Source organism: Sarcophilus harrisii, chromosome 5 (genome assembly GCF_902635505.1).
Source record: "Sarcophilus harrisii chromosome 5, mSarHar1.11, whole genome shotgun sequence".
Lineage (NCBI taxonomy): Eukaryota > Metazoa > Chordata > Mammalia > Dasyuromorphia > Dasyuridae > Sarcophilus > Sarcophilus harrisii.
Genome location: NC_045430.1, coordinates 144,853,545 through 144,877,692, shown reverse-complemented (window position 1 = coordinate 144,877,692; position 24,148 = coordinate 144,853,545). Strand labels below are relative to the sequence as shown.

General features: G+C 34.3%; 1 protein-coding gene across 12 annotated transcripts in view; it reads right to left on the bottom strand.

Moving 5' to 3' along the window:
- Window positions 1-24,148, bottom strand: part of MAGI2 (membrane associated guanylate kinase, WW and PDZ domain containing 2) — a 1,604,868-nt gene that overhangs the window by 855,955 nt on the left and 724,765 nt on the right. Inside the window, exon 1 of one of the 12 annotated variants that reach the window (XM_031940852.1) lies at window positions 9,127-10,157. The exons of the other annotated variants lie outside the window; for them this stretch is intronic. The gene's annotated coding sequence lies outside the window, so the exon portion shown is untranslated. Of the gene's footprint in view, window positions 1-9,126; window positions 10,158-24,148 lie in introns of those variants that run through there. 12 annotated transcript variants of the gene reach the window in all.

Sequence of the window (24,148 nt, the reverse complement as noted above, 5' to 3'; positions counted from 1 at the left end):
CTCAGGAGGAAGGTGAAATAGCAATTGATGATGCCTTCAAATACTCTTCAGATCAGACAGAGGGCCAGATATCCTCAAAGAGGTGGATTTTTGACTGGTTTCTTTTGTTTTGTGTTTTTATTTTAAGTTAATAGGTTTTCATTCATTTAATGGAAAGGGGTAAAGGAAAGAATACTAGATTTGGAGGAAAGTAGATTCAAAATAGGAAGAAACTTAAAGTACAACTAGCACAAACCCTTCATTTAAGTGAAGAAACTGAAGATAAAAAAATGATGATCTAAAGGCACTGAGGTAGTAGACATCAAAGCCCAGAAAATCCTACTTTACTAGAAGAGTAGGTGCCATTGCCTAGAGCATTTATGCCTTCTAAGCCTTTTTCATTATTGAAAAGATTGAAGGAAAAGAGCATTGAATTTGGAGTCAGATATTCTGGGTTCAAATCCATGCTTTGCAACCTAACCTCTTTGAGCTTGAGAAAGTCACATCAGTTCTGTGGACTTCAGTTTCTTTATTTCTAAAGGAAAGGTCTAGGAACTTGGCAATGTCCTTCCAGTTCTAAATTTATGGTCCTATGACCTTAGATGATTTCTGAATCTTAAGATTCAATGATCCATTCTGATTATTCTGTTCTTGGTTGAGAAAAAACAGAAGCTTTAATTGGTTGTTTTAAATAAAAATACTAAACAATGATATAATAATAAAACAATATGCATGCTCCCCACTACAGCAGTCACATATTAGGATTTAAAGTTACTGTAGGAAATAGTACATATTGACATGTATGTAGAATGGGGAAGAATGATCAAAAGCCTGTGACTTTACCAGAGTAGGATTTCCTGTTTAGGTAATCAACTTGATTCTCATTTCTACCTTAATTTTATTTGAAATTTAATTTATTGTAGTCATATTCACTTTACTGAGATATGCTCTTAATGGGGTATAGATTCAAAAAATAAGGTATAAATATAAGGAGGTATTGTTCACAAGAGTTAAAAGCAAATGATTAAAACCTCTGACTTGACTTGATTGAAATGAGTGCACTAATGGCAGAGTCTATGGTCAGTCCTGCTCACGAAACAATGGTACAAAATAACAGGTCTGTAAGCTATTATCAGAGAACATCTATTCTGGTCTCCAAACAGAAATGCATCCCATCTTCTCCTAAAAAGATCAATATCTGTCTATAGACAAGGAGACTCCACAAAGGGAGAAAAAGACATGATAAGTGGTTTAACCATTCAACAAATGAGACAGGTAACCTAAAACTCTTTTGTTGCAATTTGAGTGTGTTTTTTGTTGGGTTTTACTTTTTTTTTTTTTGCCTTGATCCATTTTGATGGTTTTTGAAAAATATCTTACCATCATTCTGTTACAACATTAAGGAAGTCCTTTAAATTCTCTGAGCTTCAGTTTCTCCACTGTGTATAAAAGAAAAGAATTGGACTAAAAAAGGTTCCATGGCTTTTCTCTTTAGATTGATGATCCTATCTAAATATTATTATTCCTGCCCACAGGGCTATCAGACTGTGCATACACTTTGATCCAACAGTGTCTCTATTGAGCCTATATCCCAAAGAGATCACAAAAAAAAGGAAAAGGATCTACATATGCAAAAATGTTTGTAGCAGCCCTTTTTGTAGTGGCAAGGAACTAAAAATTGAGTGGATGCCCATCATTTGGGGAATGGCTGAATAAGTTATGGTATATGAATGTTATGGAATATTATTGTTTTATAAGAAATGATCAGGAGGATGATTTCAGAAAGCCCTGAAGAGACTTACCTGAAGAGGTGCTAAGGGAAATGAGGGGAACCAAGAGAACATTATAGCAACAAGATTATGTAAAGATAAACTCTGATGGACTTGGCTTTTTTCACCAAGGAGGTGATTCAATGAAATTCCAATGGATGTGTGATGGAGAAATCCATCTGTATACAGAGACAGGATTATGGGACTGAATGTAGAACACAACATAATATATTCACCTTTGTCTTGTTTGCTTGCTTATTTTTCTCTCACTCTTTTCTCCTTTTGATCTGATTGTTTTTGTACAGCATGATAACTGTGGAAATATGTATAGAGGAATTGCACATGTTTAACATATATTGGATGGTTTGCTGTCTAGGGGAGGGAGGGTGGCAGGAAGGGTGGAAGAAAAACTTGGAACATGGGGTTTTGCAGGGGTGAATATTGAAAATTATCTTTGCATGTATTTTGAAATAAAGGGCTATATTAATAGAATAAGTATTATTCTATTATTTAGCAATAATAATAAGAGTTAGTAAGCATTTATTTAGTTCTTTAAGATTTGTAAAGAGTTTGTCAAATACTTTGTCTGAGGTAGGATTTGAATTCATGTATTCCTGACTCTTAGCCCAGAAGTTTATCCACTGTTCCACTCAGCTGCCTCTAAATATAAACATATCATAACCACAAAGAACTCTGGAACTTACTTTTCTTATTATTAGATATTTCCATATATTTAAATACTGATAGGCAACTAGGATTAGGGAGAAAAAACTTTGGGATTAGGAAGACAAAAATTCAGGTAGAAGACATATTGGCTACGACCACAGGTATATCATTTTTGGAGTTTCCTGGTGTACCAAGGAGAAAACTATAACATGCATTAGTGGAAAGCATTTTTACACTGATAATTCATCTCCTTCACCACCTCAATGTGATACTACTTTTGTGCATTCTACAGGTTTGCAATCTGAGGTTACAAATCCCATACAATGTTATAACAGAAGACAAAAATATCAATTACATGCCTTTAGAGTTACACTTTTACAATCCTGGGAAATAAATAGACAGATAACAAACCTAGAGATACCTTTTCTTCAGGAATTAAGAAAACACTTGTTTCCTCCCCATGCTGTCATATGCATTTAAGGTTTATGTAAGGTATTAGGCTGCCTATAATGAAAAGGAAACTTTCTGTTTTTCACTAAGGTAATGATGTATTCATAGAACATTAACCACAAGAGAACTATATCGAGCATGTTCAATAAATCTCAATTAAAATGATCGATATTTTTTTAAAAAAATCCTAAATCCAGAGAAAAAACTATGGAGTTTGAATGCAGATTGAAAAACATTATTCATGCTATTTTTGTTTTTTGTTTCTTTTTTTAATCATAAATTTTCTGGGTTTTTTCTATCTGTTTCCACAACATGACTAATGTGGAAATATGTTTAATATGTTTGTACATCTATAACCTATATCACATTGCTTACTGTCTTGGGAAGGGAATAAGGAAGGGAGAAAGGGAGAAAAATTTGGAGTTCCTAATCTTAAAAAGATGAATGTTGAAACATATCTTTACATGTTAATTGGGGGAATATACTATTAATTTTTTTTAAAGAATCCTAAAAGGCTCTTCTTTCTTTGTCTCTGTTTGTCTGTCTCTCTCTTTCTGTCACACACATACATACACACACACACACATAGACACACACACACGCACAAATAAGAATCTCGCATCTCTGATGACAGTTTTACCTACTGAGACAGACAAGATACTTTAAGTATTAAAAGGAAGTAAATTCCAAATGTGTGGGAATATAACTGCTGAATTTCCTAACTTCCAATATTTCAAGGTTAAATGAGAGTCTCATGTACACTTACTAAAAGGTATTCTCTTTAGAAAAATGACAGTAGAATTTGAATACACAGATATACACATACATATATATTATATATATATGTTCTTTTCTTATTAACTTAAATGTCTTGTCTTCTTTTTGATATTTCAAATTCTACCCATATTTCAAGGAAGAATTTAAATCCTACCATTTTCACATGTCTTTTATATCTATTGGAGGTCAAAATGATTTTTCCAAAATAATCTGGAGCTAAGAAAAGGAAATTGGAAGGAAAGGATTTATAGAGTAGGAGAGACACGATTATTATCTCCCTTTGCATACAATTCTCTCATTTGGGAAAGAGGATATTACCCTCTTTTGTACTTTTTCTGTGACTTGTATTTTTAATGGAAGGAAAGAATCATTTATTTTTCAATCTCTGACTTCAACATAATTTTCAATGACCTCCAAAGCCAAATTGTAGAATTCCTGGACATCTGTACTTCCCTAGGGATTGGTTCACCTCAGAGCCCTAAGTTCTTCATGTTTACTAGAACAAACCTATACTTATTTGCTTAAGGAGGAGGAACAAGGAAGGAAGCCTGTTACTTCTAGAATCTGAGTCTAGTACCCCAGCTGTCATAGAAAATTCCCCAGTATACAAAGGTAGTTATTAAAATCAATGTTAAATAATCTGACCAAATAAAATGTTGGGAATCCAAAGCATTGTAGGGTGGAGAGAAATTAGTATATCATGACAGATATATGCTAATTATCTTTAGCTTTTTACTACAACACACTTTTAAATTTGACTTCCTTTTCTAATTCAGTGTTTTTCTCTCCCCAGACTTGTATGTGCAATGCACACATGTGCATACAAACACATGTGTGCATGTGTGTGCTCATAAGCTCTGTTTGGGAATTTTCAATTTAATGTTTTTTTTCATATTTAAAAATGTCTCTGTCACTTGGTAGTAAAATGCACTTTTCTTGTGAAAATAATACTAGTCTATCTTTTAAGCATTGTTTATGTGAAAGAATATTCTCTTTATGATGTTTAAATACAGGTATAGGACAAGTAAGCAGCTATGTGACAAGAACACAAAATCCTAGATTTAGAGCTGAAAACAACCTCAGAGGACATCGATTAGAGCTACCTTCTTTTATATAGAAAGAAACTGAGGTCAGGAAATTCAAGGGACTTTCACATATCTGAATTACATTCATCTTTTTATATATATAGTTTGCCACAAATTAGTTACAGATATATTTTAACTTGTATATATCTGAATCAATGATAATCAGTGATAAACTGGTAGTCAAAGGGTAAAAGGCTATACAGCTAGAGAACAGGTCTCAAAGGCAAGTATACCTGAGTTTAATCACTACTTCTGATAAACACTGGCTGTGTGATCTTAGGTTAGTAATTCACTTAAACTCTCACTGCCACAAATAACTCTTCAAGAAACCAAGTACTGATCTGCATTGTCTGAGCTCTACCCACTGAAACTGCTTTATGAAATAACAAGTCTAGTATATATATTTTTAAAATCCTGGACATAAATTTAGAAGCTTGGAACTTGTAACATAAGTAGAATCATATGATCTCATTCTTTAAATGTATTCTATTGTCAGTTATTTCTTTTTTCCAATCTCTATCCACATCATGTAATGTTTTCAGTGTGAACAGAGTGAGAAGTTGTAGCTGTGGTCTTCTGTCTTATCAGACCAAAGATAAAAGAATGGGGATGAAATTTTCCTCAAAACACACATCAAATTGTTTATATATTTAAAGAACTTTATACTCAGAATTAAATTAGTTATTTTTTATATATGTTGTAGGTGAAGAAGTTTTTTCGAAAATTAAAAAAAAAATGCTTTGCTGTTGAACACTAAAGGTGAAAAGGAAAATGGAAACCAGCTATCTATATATATATATTGAGCCTTAAACACAGAAACCAAAATATTACTACCTTATACCTTCATTTCTTTGAGGCTCAGTTACTTTATCTGTAAAATGAAAGGTTTATACAGTTTTAAATCTGTGATCTAAAGAAAATGTTCATCACTCCATCCCAATTACTTCTTTTATCCTACCTTTTATCCATCATTTAATCTTATTTATATTTGATTAATTTTTTTAAACCCAGAAAAATATTGAAAATGTTTTTAAGCACATAAGATTCTCTCCCCTTCCCCTTATTTTGCTGCTAATAAATAAATCTTCAGGAACACTAGGGGCTATTGAGACAGAACATATGCTACTTTAAAACATTTTCACCTACTTATTCTGCCTGAGTTGGCTCAGTTCTCTCAGTACTTTCTGCTCTGGGAAACTTTAGTATACCATATTTGCTTTATTGCCTTTTAAAACAAAATTTGTGTAAATGGGTAGTTCCTAAAACTCAAGCCTTTCCCTTTAGCCTATCTGGTTTAATTATAGATAGATACAAACAAGATATCCCAAAAGTCTCAGTGTAGTTTAAAGCTATTAAAGCTTATTTAAAGCCTTTTAACTACTACAGCTTAAAACAGCATTAACATTTTTGAGATGCCCTGTACACACACACACACATACACACACACACACACACACACACACACACAACTAGACATGTATACATATATGTATCTATATGCAGATATACATATATCTGTAACTCTTGATGAATGAAAAATCACCTTTTATAATGTTCTAAAACAACAGCTAGTTTTTCCTTGGTTTACAAACATAGTCAACCCATTCTAGACTCCTGAGACTTCTTTAGCTAACTCAACTTCACCTACAATTATACTTAACATTTTAGATTGACACCACTGGCCCTCTGGTGAATTCTGAGATGACTTTTCAGTTGTATTGTCTGTTCATTTTTCCTTGATCCACCATAATTGCGTCAATTTCCACAAAGCACACCATTTACCACAGTCAAACTGCCTACATTTATAAAAGCAGTAATCAGATCTACATGCAGTGTTAAAGTTCCATTTCCCTTGTTCTCCCAAAGAAGTGGGATTGTTATTGCATCTGTAAGCTTTTAGCTATAACAGAATTATCCTGAATAGATTTCACGCAATATGTATAGTTTTACAACCATCCTACACAGAACTGTTTTAAGATATGACCCTTAAAGACACAAGCCTTTAGAAAAGTGCATACTATTTCTAAAACATTTATGTGACTTTACATGATGAAGGCTTTTGGAATTATTGCCTAAGCAGGCTTAGTTGCTGTTATATGGTAGGTATGACAGCATGCAGTTTTGCAGGAAGCATCAGGGGGTTTTATTTTATTTCCTTTGAGTACAGAAGTATGTAGCTCCCTTATTTTTGTCCCTGTACAATGTACACATTATTTATCAGCTATCATCCCTTTTTACCAGTGCTTTCCCATCTCACTGGACAGTGCTGTGGCCCCTTACCTCTGCTGGAAATACAAAAGCACCCCTTCCTCGTGAGGCATGTCATCCAACCAAGTCAGAAGGGTGGTTGACAGAGCAGCACAGTCAATTTTACACGCACACACACAATCCCCCCAAATAACACATGCTCTTTCCAGTCCCCCAAACATACACGGTGTTTTGCCAAGCACATCCTGCCTCTGCTGGCCAGAAGCTCCACAAACCAGAGCTTAAATAAGGAAGCATGGCGAGGCTGCTGCCGCTGCTGCTGTAGCTTCCGTAGCACTTTCCATCCCCGTTTAGTACAGGAATCTCCTTCATAAGCACATGTATAGTGCAAGGGCAGGAGGACAATTTTTTTTACAGTAGTCCAACAGGAGATCCCATCATCTCCCTTTTTGCCACAGGACACAGTTCAAACAGCAACAATAATAGTAAGAGATGCTTTGTCCTTTAAGAAATGAATTCTATGATAAGAGTGTGTATGCCTCTACCTGTCAGTTTTTACTTTCTTTGAGTATATAAGTGCCAAATGTTATACAACCATTATTCCTCGCTTGAAGAAATCAGCTAACAAATCACTCTCAAAAAAATCACTTCCATTGTGACAGAATAAAAAGCATTTACCCTCTGAAATATTTCATGTCTGAGATTGCAAGAGAAGTATTTTCCACTGGTAATTTGTTGGTTAGTTCGGACTTGAGGGAAAAAATTGTCACCACCCACTATCCATTGAGGCAGAGATTTAAAAAGCAGGCGAACTGAAATGAACCATGAGTCAGTCAGTCACTGTCAGGAAGCACAGTGATTAGAACAAACAACAATACTGGAGAAAGGCATGGCTACTCAGAGACCATCTTCTCAGGACGGGAGGAGAGATATGGAGCCATTTTTCACTGGGTTCACAAGAAATGTCAGCACACAGATGCTAGTGCACTGTCAGATAACATCTTAATTTGGCCAAAAAAGTACCCTGGGAGTCACCCCTCCCAGGAAAATGTTCTTAAAGAGCTCCTTACAAATTGGATTTGTTCATCTGGGAGAATCTCCCAGCCAAGTACCCTGGGGTTTGTGAGGCATGAATTCACATCCCATTCAAAACTAAATGCCTTCTCCCATTTCCTCTTTAACATCATGTGAATTCAACATTTCCGAGCTATGAGTCAAAAAAAAAAAAATGCACCCCTCACCACTCGCCACCTCCTTCTTCAGGCGTCTTTACTAATATCTCTAGGCAGTTTACTTGAGAACAGCGCAGGACCCTGACCAGCACACAATGGGAAATTGGCACATCATGCTCCTACTACCGTTGAAGACTCAGGCAATGCCTTTTGTGTAAAAACACAGGAAAATACACATCCAGGAACAAAAGACAGTGTGTCTGCATAGCCAGAAGAAAGAAGAATTATCTGGCTTCATTTTACAGGCATCTGTACCTAGCCATTAGAAGAAAAAGGCTTTCAGCTTATTTTAATTTCAACATGCACATGAGATTCTTTCTTACACCCATGTGTCAATAAGAGTAATTGTCAGGCTTTATATCCAGTGGGAGGTAGAAGCTTACACTTAAAATAATACCTGACATTTGGCTTTGCTGAAGGAGTGCTATTTTAAACTTGTTTTATTTGAGTTGAATGATACTAAAATCTAAGATAATGCAAAATGCCTATGAACTTCTCACTGAATCCAACTAGCATTGCAAAAAAATGCCAACTCAGCATCTATTTGCTGTTTACAACCACAATACAATAACCTAACCATCCATTAGCAGCCTCCCTGAGCAAAATGTTAACTCTCTTGTAACCGCCACCTGACAATTGCTGACTAAAATACCCATTCTGCCTCAGAAGGAGATAGCAGGATGGTTCTTCACTGACTGTATTAAACAAAAGCACTGCAAGCAAAACAGAGGCATTTGATAAATGAAGTGAGACTCTTGCATCAAGTTTGGGTTCACATCTGGTGGAATATGGCACTGCCTTACTCTGGGGTTGGGTAGAAGGAAGGGGTCTGAGAATAGCAATTGAAAATAGGCAGGCATACACACACATGCTGAAACTGACCACCCATCAGGTTGCAAGGTTCTTACCCTAAGGCTCCGTTCAAAGAAAGAAGAAGAAAAGCTCAGAGTCTTATCCCACCTTTCCATGGTCCTCAGCCAGTATGTCTTCTCAAACCACCTGTACTGATCCAACCCATTCTCAGATCAAAAATAATTGCAATAATCAATTTCCCGATAGAAGTATTCTCAGCTGGGCTTTGATTTTTCAGCACGGATGTCTAGAATTTTCTGTTTAAGCCAGACACAGCAACACAAAACTGCAGCTGAGGTCTTTTGTTTTCCCTCCTCTCAAAGATGAAGCAAGCAGCACTCCCCCTGTCTCTCTCTTTCTCTCCGTTTCTCTTTCCCCACCCCCACGAGCAACCTAACTCAGTTCCTGTTCAGTCAGGGTCATTTACATTTCTCAGCACGAGCATCTATGCTATATTCATTCTGATCTCTTACTTTGGGAATTTTCTCCATTAGGTGGGGTTGAGGGGGATGGGGAGGGAACAGGTCTAGGTGGCAGTCAGGTGATCCTTCTCTTCAAAGCCAGGGAGATGGATGGAGTGAGTGAATTTAAATACACATACACAGAGACACATTTACGTTACAAAGCAGAGAGGAGGAAAAAATCCATCTCAATGGAAATTTAGGTACCTTTTTCTGGCTTTCATATTTCTGCTCTTAGCAATTAAGAGGAACCAGTGTGATGTCCTGGAATGTAATTAAACTTTTCCATGATAATAACAATGCTACCTCATTTCACAATCATGAAAGTAAAACTGTTTTTAAACCTATAGACAAAATGACTTTTTTAAAAAAAATCAGAGTGTCAGTATCCTAACATTTATGCTGTTTCTCTGTTTTCCTTGATGCCTATTTTGGACTAACATAAAATCAAAAATAGGAGGCAGAAAAGTAACATGCAGAGCATCAATCTTGTATTTGTATCCTACTTAACAACTTTCAAAAATTTCCTCCAAATAATTTGTTCTCTATCTGTTCGGGTAAAATAGCTCCCCCTTCAATAAACCAGCAGAGTCAGAAGAGGTAAGGGGGTTCAGTGGCTGAGGTGGTTAGAACTAGACTTTCCAAGCCACTCATATGCTATGAAGTTACATGTGGAATTCCTCTCCTACTAGCCCCCCAAACTCAAAAAGAGTAAATGTCACCTCACCTGTGCCATTTCAGTAACTTTAATGTTATCTGATCAGAGAATTTAGAGATGAAAAATACATTAGACTTATTTTGGTTCTTCACTACTCTCATTTGAAAACTTTTATGGGGATTAAACTTAATTATCTAAGTTTGTGAATAGAAATCATTCTTATTACCCTCAGACTACTTCATAGGGATACTGGGCTTGAGGGGGAAAAACGTAGTTCCATAAATTGAGAAAGATCTAGTTTGGATCTGTGATTTCAGTGTTATTGAGAATTCCTCAAAGCAGATAGAGAGGAAATTCTCTTCCCACATGGATTGATTAGCATCTTCTCTGTAACTTAGAACTGTCTGGAGAAATAATAAGTTAAGTGATTTGCCCAGTCTTATAGTAAATATATGCCAGAGACCGTACTTGAACCCTCTCTCATCTCTCAAGGGTTAAAGCCAGTTCTCTTTCCATTGTACCATACCTTCATGTAATAATAACTTACATCACTAACTAAATAGCATAAATCTTAACAGGCATCTGCAAATTATCATTTAAAGATAGTTTAGAATTTTATCAGGGCATTTTCACCATGACAGCTTTCTGTTACTAGTCCCTCAGCAAAGGAAGAAAATGGGGAAGAAGGGAGAAAAAAGGATTGTCTAAGAATTGCACAGATATATTATACCAGCATCCTCTTTACCTCCAGGAGGCTGTCTATAGAAAGCTTCATTTTATAGTTAGAATTTAGCATTTGATTAAATTCTAATTTGTTCCCATCTTCTTTCTCAAAAAACATTCAGTCATCATGGCCTGACAGCTGTTACTTGCTTTGGATATTTGAAGCATGGCCGTGCATGGATAGGTTGTTTCCTTCGAGCTTTTTAAAAATAACATATTCATAGACAAACTAGTTGCAACTTTGTTTTTTTGTCAATGCTGCCAAATATAGGTATAAAGAGATAAAACTAATTTTTTTTAAAGCTACCAAATTCTTCCCACCAGAGAATAATAATGCAGAGTAGGTGGTTTTAGGAAGAATAATGAGGGTGAGTAATTTTGGAGTGGTGGCAATTGCAGTGTTTTTATTTTACATTTTCCTCATCAAAATCAGACTTCTTAAACCTTTTAGTTATTGAAGTTTTCCATTAGCCCACTGTTTTCTCCCTAATCTTCTCTGTGTTACTCTTTTATTTCTCATATTTACTTTTCCTTCACATTCTATGGGATAAAATGAAAACTTCTATATTTGGCATTTAAAGACTTTTACAATTTGGCTCCAATTTACCTTTACAGACTTATTGTACATTACTCCCCCCTAAACACTCACTGTTCTAAACAAATTGGTCTGCTTACTGTTTCTTACACAAGAACTTCCATTTCCCTTCTTGGTGCCTTTGTACCTTTGTATAATGTTACCATGCCTATAACACTCCCTTGTTAAATTTATTTGTTTATTACAATTATAATATTATAAGTAAAATTATTTATTTAAGAATCCCTACCTACTTTCAGCACAGTTCTCTCTCATAGCTGAAGGCTTCTTAAATCCCTGATCTCCAGCTACTAGTTCCCAAATTGCCTTATTTATATTTTACTTTTAAATTTTATGTGGTATGTAACATGTCAAATTGTTTACTGTCTTGGAGAGGTGAGGAGAAAAGGGAGGGAGGAAGAAACTTTGGAGATCAATATTTTATACAAAAATTAATGTTAAAAATTGTCTTTACATATAATTAGAAAAAATAAAATTCTAACTTACTGAAAAAAATTTATATTTGGACATTTTGAATCCTCCAATAGAAAGTCAGTTCCTTAATGACGGGGATCCTTTCTTCCTTTCTTCCTTCCTTCCTTCCTTCCTTTTTTCCTTCCTTCCTTCCTTCCTTCCTTCCGATCTATCTGTCTTTAAATTTGCAGATCCTAGCATAGTACTAGGACTACATGAGGTGCTTAAAAATGCTCACTGATTAGTGCATTTTGGAGGCAATATTAGAATATAGTCCCTTCTAACAAATCTTGGATGGTATCTCAATGGACCAGAATAGCCACAGCACTGAAGCAATATAAACCTGTATGTATAACCAAAAGTCATCCAAGTCTACAAAGGCTGCTTGATTAAAGAGGATATTTTTGGGTTTTTACATTTGTAGAAAGATCCATAGAACAGAAATTAGATTTCTAAGTACTGAAAACAATTATATGTGGACATTTTGAATCCCCCAATAGAATGTCAGATTCTTTTTTCTTTCCTTCTCTTCTTCCTTCTCTCCCTCCTTCCTCACCTCCTTCCTTTCTACCTTCTATACTCTTCCTTCCTTCCTTCCATATTTTTCCTTCCTTCCTTCGATATTCTTCCTTCAGTTCAGCATTCCACTGATAGTACTAGATATGGTGATCTTGGGCAAGTTGTTTTTCTGAGCTTCATTTCTTTCCTTTGTAAAATCTCCCTTCCAGTGCCAATATCTTAAGATCCTCTCTGTGTTACAGAGATGAAAGCTCTTAATTCAGAGTGGCCTACCTCCAACACTAATGGAGCACACTGACAAAGAAAAAACATCTTACAGAAATGAAAAATGGGTATTACTGACCAGAAATATACCTGAAAAAAAGTTAGATATCATAGAGAAATAAAGAAGTTAAATATGTATTAGCACCAAAGTGCTGACAAAGTTATGCTCTCACCCCACCCAATAGCACACACAATATTAAGATACATATAGAAGAACACATAATTACTGGATGCTACTACAAAGTGCTCTAACCAGCTTTTCCTTGTCCTTGATGGTTCCCATGGTCACTTCTCAAGGACTAGTCACGCTTTACAACATAGTACAGTCTGTTTATTCTCGTCATTCATATTTCCATTACTATTTGAGTCACTGAAAAATATGGTGTTTGGTGACTTGTATCACCAACAGAATGTTGGGTTTTTAAAAAAATGGACTTTTGTTGTCAAGCTGTGAGAGTGAGGGATTATAGTTGGAGAGTATGAGTTCTTATACACTGAGATTCACAAAATTTTAAGAGAACCAAGGAAGAGAGGAAGAGTTTGTACAAGAGAAAAGAGCAAGTATTTACTAAGCACCTACTATGTACTTTTTCCAAGTTCTTCACAAAAATCCTGGAAGACAGGTCCTGCAATTATCCTCATTTTAAAGTTGAGGATGAGATGAAGCATGGAACATATTTGGTGAATCCTCTATGATATGGAGAAGAGAGGAAGCAATATGATGCACTGAATTGGGAATTGTTTGGAACTAGGAAAGCCTGGATTCGAGTTCTGACATACACCCTGGTTATTTGATTCTTCAGTGCCTTCAGGGAAATCTTTATCATTAATATGATTAATGATTATTAATAATAATAATAGCATGTATATAGTTTTAAGATTTATAAAACACTTTATAAATAATATCTCATTTGATCTTTTGAACAATTCTAGAAGGTAACTGCTATTTTTATCCTCATATCACAGATGGGAAAATTGAGTCAGACAGATTAAATGATTTTCCCACAATTAGTAAGCATGCACAGGCTGGAATTTGAAGTCAGGTCTTCCTAATTTCAATTCAAGCATTCTATCCACTACGCCACCTAGCTGCCTTAAATTACAGAACAAGTATTGGTCTGCATTAGTACAAGAAATTGTTAAACCAATGAAACCATAGCTTAAAAAAACAAAAACAAAAGAGAAGAAACATTAAATGAGAAAGAATTGAGATCATGCATCTCAGCTTAGATTGTGACCAAAAATACGATTTTTATCCATAAAAAATTGATAATCCTTTCTCATTTATAGTCCTTGTGGAGAAGGAGAAATTCACCAACTTCTTCAAGGTAGTTTGTTTGAATTAAATATATTTTTGTAGATTTTGAGGATTCTAGTTTATGAAATCACTGTAAAGTTAATCAAATTAAAAAGCTGTCCAACTAGTATTTAACTAATCATGAATTACATATATTACATTATTATAAAATATGTGGAGTACAGCCTCCAGAGGAACGTGATGGCTTCCTGGCAGAGGGAGCAAGTCTAAATTAAACAATTTCTGAAAAGCTAACACTTTGATTTTAGCAATAAGTATAAAAATTATTCTAAAAAGTGAAAGGCAACCTACTCTACATACAAAGGGCTTCACTTCCTGCCTCTTTTAAAAAAAAATGCCTTACATACATTTATTGTGTTTTCAGAGGAATAAAAATTCTGCAGGGAATCAAGTATATTTTTCTAAATAAATAAATGCATGTTTAAAAGAAACAATATTATGATTATATAATATTTGTATCACATAAATAATATTCTGAGTGAAATCATCATGCAACAAAACGAAAGATAATATTACTTGAGAGTAAAAAAAAATCAATCAAAATCATGGATACCAGATTTTGAGGACTTGAGTAGATTTTTAAGAAAATTCTGTACTAATATATTTGTATGGATCTAGAAGACAACATGCTATAGCAAATGTCAGAAAGATCTGAGTTTGAATTCTGTTTCTGACATACAGTGAGTGGTTTATGACCCAGGCCTGGGAAAATTACTTAATTATGTAGTGTCCTGGGAAAATGGTTAAGACTAGGTATTGAAGAACAGTTTCTAAACTGCATTGCCAGAGGGAATTTCCATACTGACAAGCCTTTACATTGATGAAATGAAAAAACTAAATCCTTTTCTCAACCCTTAACTTAAAAACCACTTTGTATTTTATAAAGCTTTTTTATGCATAGGTAATTTTCAACATTCATCCTTGCAATTCCAAATTCACTGAGTAATTTGTGTATATAAGGGGTGGGGAAATGTGTCTAAATATGAGTAAGTTAAAGTCCTTGTCCCTATGAAACTTTCATTTTTTAAAAAAGTAAATATAACATGAATAAAGCCATGATACAAAACAGAATGTAAAAGTGCACAAAATGTAGAGTTCAAACGAAGGAATTTTTGAGGGCAAGGGTTTTGGAAAATGTTGACAATATTCGTTGAACTTAGTCATTGTTTGTAAATATTTAATGGAAAACAAAGTAATTTTAAAGGTGGTTAGGTGGTAGAGTGGTAGAATATGGTACCTGGAATCACAAAGAACTGAGTTCAAATTTGTCCTCAGAAAGTTACTAAATATGACTGTGGAAATATCACCAACTTCTTTTTATCTCATTTTCCTCAAATGTAAAATGGTAAAAATGATAGTATCTACTTTTCAGGATTTTTGTGGGGACTATATGAGATGTTCAAAATACTTAGCATAGTGCCTGGCACATGGTAGGTATTTATAAATGCTTATTCCCAACTCTCCCTTACCACCTTCTTTTATGAAAATAAGCCATCTTTCTCATTTTTGCATGACCAAATAAATCCTTCTTCTCTGTTGCTATGTTAATTCACTCAAAAATGCTTATTAAATACCTCTGAAGTACAACAACAGTGGGAACTATGTGCTTGAAATTATACCACATAAATATCAATATTGGTGGAAAATGGATACTTCTACTAATTTACTCCCAAATTTTTACTGGATTAGGAATTGGATATTATGTTTTCTCAATACCATTTTTCAATACTTAATGAGTTCTCAATCAACTTCTGACTTCTATTGCTATATCTTGAAAGTATATGCTACCCTTAGCTTCTCAATTTTGGAGTTCTGACTTTGCATTCAGAACTACTAATTTTAATACTAGATTGTATCTCATTTTCTCTGAGGAATTCCAGTATATTGCTTTGGTCTTCAGATTTATCAGGCTATAGTATGGTGCACATGTGACATCTTGTTGTTGATTTCCTAAGTTTATATGCCATAATCTCTATTCCTAAAAATTTCTGACAAATTCATCAATATCTCAATAACATATTTATTTTCTTTTTCAAAAATGATATTAAAAGAGAAAAATAAAGAACATAATGATTACAGATTTAAAAAAAAGTAATGCTATTGATAGTGTTTGTTTTCAAATTAACAAAATTTAACCTGGAATATTTCTCCATTCTTTCCAGAGATCTATTTCAAATAATGAATAATAATTTAAAGGACAAAAAAGACAAAGAAATCTGTAAACCATTCAATACATCAAAAAAGTTCAGAATATAAATGCAATGTATATTATCTGGGCACCTCCCACCACTGCAAAGGAATTGGGATGGAAGAGTGCGCCTCTAATCCCTGTGCCCTTTTGTTTAGGTTTAATGTTGGGACAAAATAAGACATTCATAGAGTCACTGAACAGATGATGTTTCTTTTGTCCAAATATAGTAATGGGAAATAGCAAGAAGACAAGGGGATTCAGCTTCTCTGTAAAGACCCTTTGTCACTAAAATGAAAAGGCAAATGGTCAACACATCAGGGAAAGGTATCATAATCTCAAGCATCAATTAAAAAAGTCAATGGTGAGAGATACCAAGTCTATGTCAGGGAACCTGGTGTCAATCAGGTGACATGGGAAGAAGTCAAAGAAATTGGAAAAGATGTCTCCGAAAAATTCAAGGCAATCTCATGGAGTACCTTCTAATATCTATTTTCTGTGGCCATGCTTTTTTTTGGTAATACTGCAACATTTGCTTTTGATTATTTTGTGATTGCTCTTTCTACTGGTGATTTACTTATTATGTAAATTGTTTGCTTGACTTTTTTACTTCCCTCTTTATTAGAACTTGTTGCAATCCTTACAAAGTATTAACTCATTAGAGTTGATAGAGACAATAATTATTTTGTCTCTATTTTTGTCATTCTATTTTAGCATGGTATTTAGCAAATCCTCTAGCTCACTAATGTATTTAAGTACTCATTGGAGTTCACACTTTTGGGAGATACACAAATCAGTATTCAGTATGAGATTCACAAGTCAGAAACCCATAATCCCACTCTTGGAGGAGGAGTCAACCTTTTACACAGAACATAAATAGAGCTTCAGTGAATCAGTCACAGTCAGTTCAGAAGAAGCCCACTCTTGGAGGTGCAGCCAGAATCATTCATCCCATCTCACACCACCATGGTGGCAGGCTCTCCTTTGCTTCTCCACTGAAGATTCAGAGTGGAGGAGCGTTAGTTCGGAACATTGCCAGGAGTTGGAGAGGAGCACTCTGGGATATTGAGAACCAGAAGCCCTCTCTCAGAGGCAAGACAGATTCATTCCAACTTTCACCTTGGTGCTGGCTGGAGACATTTGGTGTTGAACTAGAGGCAAAAGACTAGCAACAAGAGCTCTCGGAACCAAGGAAAGCTGAGGCCTCTAAGAAAGCTACCCGGGCCCAAGGAAGGAGAAAAAAACATTTGAACTTTTATCACCTGGCTGCATTTGGAATGATTATTACTTTCAACTGAAACTAAGGCTACCTCCAGAAAACCTCCCCAAGAAACCTGCTCAGAGAGAACCATTATATTTTAAAGAAGAGAACACCACAAGAACTTTCTATACAGCTCTATATTTATCATACTTGTTACTTCTTACCTCCCAATAATATTCCATTATAATAACTCACATTTATATGGTACAGTTTATAAAGGCTTTTCCATCTCTTAACTCATTTGATCCTGATGACAAACCTGTGTTTCAAAGAAGCCAAGGAATCATGCCTAAGAACACAGAGTGTTCAGCCTTGGTCTTTTCACTCCAAGACCATCCCTCTAAAGTACCAAGCTGATCCAAAATTGGGAAGAAAATTAAATTGAGATAATTAACAGATGGCAATGAAGTATCCAGCCAGAACCATATATATAAAGTCATATACCTAAATAAAAGGGTTATAAACTGTCATGAAAAGAATAAAAGAATATAGATTCTATTCCTAGTTCTACCACTAGCTATGTGACTTTTTGGAAATCAATCCACATTCAAATCTGTAATAAAAGAAAATCAACCATGTTTTTGCTTGTTTGTTTTGTTTTGTTTTAACATGGTAGAACTGAAAGTACATTGACTGTGAAGTCAAAAATTCTGGATCCAAATTGTTCCCCTGATGACTATTATCTATATGAACTTGTCCAAATACCAAACCTCTTCAGTCCACAATCTCTTTTTTCTAGAAGATTAGAAGATAGATTAAAAAGTCTTTCAGAACCATTCAAACTTGAAAATGATTCTAAGGTTGTGATACTTTCCTAAGATAAAATTGGAAAAAAGAGGTATAGAATGCTGCAATCAAATTCCATCAAGTAACCCCATATTTATCTTTAATGGACGATTGTACAGATGAATACCTATAGCCATAGGTTCCTTTATTCCATTATAGAAGGGAAAAATCAAGAAGAAAAATAAGCAGAAGCAGAAACAGCAGCAGAAGCAACAGAAGAAGTAGAAGCAGAAGAAGCAGAAGTAGAGGGAGTGGAGAAGTGGAGGAATTGGAGGAAGCAGAGGAAGAGGAGCAAGAGGAGGAAGAAGAAGGAGGAGGAGGAGGAAGAGAAGGAAGAGAAGGAGGAGAAGGAGGAAGAGAAAGAGGAAGAGGAAGAAGAAAAAAGAACAGAAGAGGATGAACATCAACAATGACAATGATGATAATGAGAAAGAGAGAAGAAAGAGACTTTTTCTAAAGTCAGTTAAAAAACTATGAATACTGTGCCTTGTAATCATATTCTAAACAAATCTTTATTGCCTTTTCTGTCAGTCATTCAGATTGTTAATTTGGAGGCTCTTTTAGTCTCCAAACAACTGTGTTAGACTATACCAATTTTCAATAAGGTTTTTCCAAAATAGCTTCTAGTTCTTGATTCTTCATTTTCTTCTACACATTGGGTGATCCTTTTGGTTTCAACTCTGTAAGTTCTCCTGTGATTTAGGTAGAATTTGCATCAAGTGAATATTCTTCCATTTTCCTGCTGTATTCAGCAAGCCAATTAGTAACATCACTAGTATTTGTCACAATGAAGTACCTCTGTAGAAAATTGATCAGAAAGAAAGACAACAATGACCTCAAGTACTCTGTCTCTCATTTCTCACCTTCTTTAAGTCCCATAACTACTGTGACTCCTTTGAAATAAAAGCAGGGTGATTGACAAGCAGTCTGGGTAATTGCATGTATAATTTGCATGGCAGTTTGAACAAGAAGCTGGGTTTTCATTTGTATAGACAGTCTCACAAATGATATTCAAAGAGATTGTTTTAAGAATGACTTCTGATTGCAGAAACATTTTACCTTGCATTTTTTATTTCTTTTGAATTGTGAAATATACAAATAAAATGCAGCAGAGGGTTAATTGTGAAGAGTTGGACACATGGAGTAAATTTCCTCCAGATGCTTAAATTACTGACCACATAGATGTTTAAGAATTTCTTCTCACATTCTCAAGAAAGGAGAGAAATGAGAAGCATGCTTAAAAACATTCTTCCTGTCATAAGGGACAAAAGGGACAGGAACTAAATAGTTACTCCTTTTAAATAATGATAAAGAATACTTAAATGCTGTAAAGGTTATAGTTTTTTGTCAGTTTGAGCTTCTCTCTACCAATCTAGTCCACATAACTCTGTCTTAGAAGTAGGTATTTGACAGTTGCCTTATTCTAAAATTTCATTACCTCTTTGGCTGACATTGTTATGCTGCACTCCAGTAGGTGCTTCCACAAATGATAGCAACACAATCATAATGAATCTATAGCCTTTTTGCTTTGCTAGAATCTGCCCAAGCTAATGCTAACTCTACAACAATTCAGGGTTATCTCTATGCCATGATCAGGCACTAGAATAGGCTTTTGTGAAATAATAATAAAAAAGCTATAAATTTGTTTATAAAACAATAAGATTACTTGAAAAGGACATCATATAAATACAAATACACTCATGAATACATAATGTATATATTAAATGTGTGCATGTTTACATATGGTATATATGTAAATATGTATCACATATCCTTCATTTTACCATATAGTAAAATGGTAAGGAAATGTTTTTTAAATGATTTTCATTACAGAAAATAAACATTTCTATTAACTTGAAGTATAGAAAGAGTCTTGTTCTGAAGAATTAGGCAGTTATTAATTTGTTAGATACTAATAATAACAACAGGCAGATAAGAGATGTCTTAGACAGAATGCATGGCATGGAGATAGGGAAACATCTTCCTGAGTTCAAACCTGATCTCAGATAGTTACTGACTCTGTGATTCAAGGCACATCACTTAATCCTGTTTGCCTCAGTTTCTTCATCTATTAAAAGAGCTAGAAAATAACATGGCAAACCACTCTAGTATCTTTTTCAAGAAAACCCTAAATAGTATCATGAAGAGTCAGACATGACTTAAAATGATAGAAGAAGAAAAAAGAAGGAAAAAAACCAGAAGAAAGAGGTGGAGAATGAGAAGGAGGAGAAAAAAAGGAAGAGAAGGTAGTAGGAGGAGGCAGGGAAAGGGGAAGAAGAAGCATAACAACAATAATAGCATTTATATGATACTTTAAGCTTGGAAAAGTCCTTTACCAACATTATTTCATTTTATCCTCACAATACATTTGAGAGGTATCTTGAGGCAAATTTGGAAGCAAGAATGAAATTATTTATCCAAACTCCATATACCATATACTTAATAAGTAGACCTATAGCATTTGCCTTAAAATCTCAAGATTTAGTATGAAAAAGAGAAGATAGGTGGGGAGGAGAAGACATGATAATTGTCAAATATTTGCCTGTATGACTGATTATTTGCTCCTCAAAATCAAGCAAAGAAAGGTTTACATATCTTAAAGATGACAAATCTTCAAATATTTGACAATTATCATGTGTCTTCTCCTTCCCACCTATCTTCTCTTTTTCTTACTAAATCTTCCTATCCTTATTTCCCCAAGTTATTTCAACTGTTCTCCTTTCACATGAACTTAATGAACCAATATCCTTAGAGATTAGGAATCTTGGCTAAAAAACCTCATTGGAGAATTTCTTGACAAGTAGTTATGTAGTCTCTGCTTGAAAATCATTAGTGATAGGGAATCTACTATTTCTCAAGGCAATCTTCTCCATTGTGGATAGCTTAAATTATCACAAAGGTTTAAGTTTCTAAATCTCGACAAAGCATACATTTGATTATATACTTTGGAATTTTCCAAGAAATTTTAAATTTTAATCAAAACACAATACCCTGCCCTGAATTGTTTGCTTATTTGCACTCTCATGCTTGAACGCTCTCTCTCTCTCTCTCTCTCTCTCTCTCTCTCTCTCATTCATTAGTATATTTAAATTATTTCTATAAAATACTAACTACATATCTGAGCTACAAAACATTGTCCAAAAAGTATGAATCTTGATAGAGAAAACAGAAACATATTCTGAATTGAAGAATTCTTTCTCTTGCTATTATTGGTATTGTTCCTTAAGGGCAAATTCAAGTAATTGTTTTTATCTTCCTCTAGTGCTCATACATAGTTTTATAAAACATCCATTTTTGCTGATCCATTTTGCTGAACAGGATTCATCAATAGCATCAGCTCATTTTGAGTTTTTACAATAGTACACTTTTTTAATCAGACCATGGCAATATTTGCATCCATCTTCTACATATGTCATTTAAAAATCTGAATTGGTTGATGAATTCTCCATGCATTCACATCGTGTTTTTCTGCATTTGGATCATTATTTTTATTTTCTGATTTTTATTTTTAAGAGCATCCAAATGTCTTTTTGCTCATTTTCATGTACAGAATTTTAAGACACAAATTCTGACCTGTTACTTCTCTCAACATTTTAAAATCTGCTTGCCAACATCTAAGTTACCTGCCAAATCATGATCTAGTTTTATTTAATTACTCTCTTTTAATATGAAATCTATATCACTTCTTATTAATGTTCCTATAATGTGTATTTTAATGATATAATCAGAATTCTAACTCCTAAAATGTTACTACATGCAAAGAATAATAACTCCTCCCCTTACTACTTCTCCATGAAGATAAGATAAAAATTTAATAATGAAAGAATATGAACACACAAAATGTCTGGAGTATATTAACCCTTCCTGTCATGTCAACTCTGCATACTTGACTGTGTAGTTTCTTATTACCATGCAACTTCTATTTCTTCTTTCACCAAGTCTCACTCAGATTTTATACTACTTCTTCCTTTTCTGGTTAACCAATTTTGTTACCTAATTATATGTTTTGTTCACAGTGCTAATCTACTAGTATTTAAAAAATTAGATTTATCCTTTGGAGTTTGTTATATCCTTCTGCAGACATATTCTAATCATGATACTTATTTCAGCTCTCAGTGATCCCTAAGGGTTAAATTTACCTCCTTGCATTAACACTTCTGGTTAGCTCTATTTCATTCTGTATTTGGATATAAGCAACTAAAAGAATTGGCTTTATTTTTTCCTCTTTTCTTGGATATTATCTCTTGTGAATTACTGATTCTCCTTATGCTATTCTTTGTGTAATAGTAGGTACCCTTAATAAATGATTTCCATGACATTTTCACTTGGCTCACGGTTCCAACAGAGGAGAAGCTACCAAGTAATGGAAACTACTTTCGGACATGAGACACCTAGGATAATTTATGTCTGAACATAAGTATTTCATGAAGCAGGCAGTGCAGACTTGCAGTAGGGATAGTAGTCATGTGCAACAGCTGAGGGCAGAGTCTGGCAATGCTAAAAAGAAAGAGTCTGGAACAGAGAGAATTTGACACGGATATAATTAGGGTCCTTTGACTTTGACAGTACTCACTAGTTATTGACTAGGATGCAGAAGAAAGTGAATATATATAAAAGCAAATATGATATTCATACAACCTGTCATGAGTTTAAATAGTTGAATTGTTAATTTGAATTTTAAAAGGTCTAATTCATTTCATTTGGCATATTCATTCAATAAGATTTGATCAAGTGCTTACACTCTATAAGCCATCTGGTTGGACAAGATGCAAAATTTAGATAATATCTAGTCCCAGAAGCTAGCAGATGACCTGGTCTTTAAATGGTCATTTAGAAATCTACAAAGAGGATTAGTAGGTCTATGAATTGAAAAAAATATGAGCAAAGTCACATAAATAAAATAATAGCTTAAAGTTGATTAATGACAGAAAATGAGAGAAAGGCAAAAAGGCAAAATGTGTGTAAACTTATCTCTGTTGCCTTTGGGAACTACAGAAGATTGAGCAAAGAAAAAAAAAAAATGACAAGACCTGTATGACACTTGCAACCGATCCCTAGTATAATGTCTCAGAAACAAATGGTATTGTGGTGACAGCAGTAGCCTAATCCCTCCTCTCATGCAAGTTGGGTTAGCTTTTTCTTTAAAGGCAATACATTCCTTGGGACTTGATTGGCTTAAGGGATATAAGATTCTGACTAATGTCATTTCAGTAAAAACAAATAAAGAACAAAAAATACCCACCTGAAATAGAAAGGATGCATACACTTTCTATTGTGTAGAAAGGATGACTGGACAATCATGTTGTGTAAATCAAGGAAGCTACTATCAAATGAAGTAAATACAAGTGTCTTCAGTATCATTCCTTGGTGAATTTCCTTCTTCTGTGACTAAGTAAATCTCTTTTGTTATCTGTTGAAACACTTAAATATCTCATTTCATTCTAATACAGGGGGCTGACTTGAGTCAGTTCTAGCCCAGAAGAGTATTCAATAAATATTTTAAAGTTAAACACTTTCTATTTTCTAGTTATGGCACATTTATTTTTCCTCCACATTGTTTCTCCTCACCTGCCAAAACTCTTGAAACAAACACATTTGGAAAAAAATTGCTATATTACTTGTTTAAAAATGTTCTCATTCTGCATATCAGCATAATGACTTGTCAGGAAGTAGAAAATTTCTTCATCACTGATCATTTGAAATCATGGCTGATAATTATATGGATTAGACTTAAGTGTTTTCAAATCATTTTTATATAAATTTATTTAGTAAAAATTATTCTTCTAATTTTCCCCATTTTACTTTGCATCAATTCAACTCTCTGAAACAATCTCTTTTATCATTTTTTATGGCATATTATGATATATATATATACACACACACACACACACACACATATATATA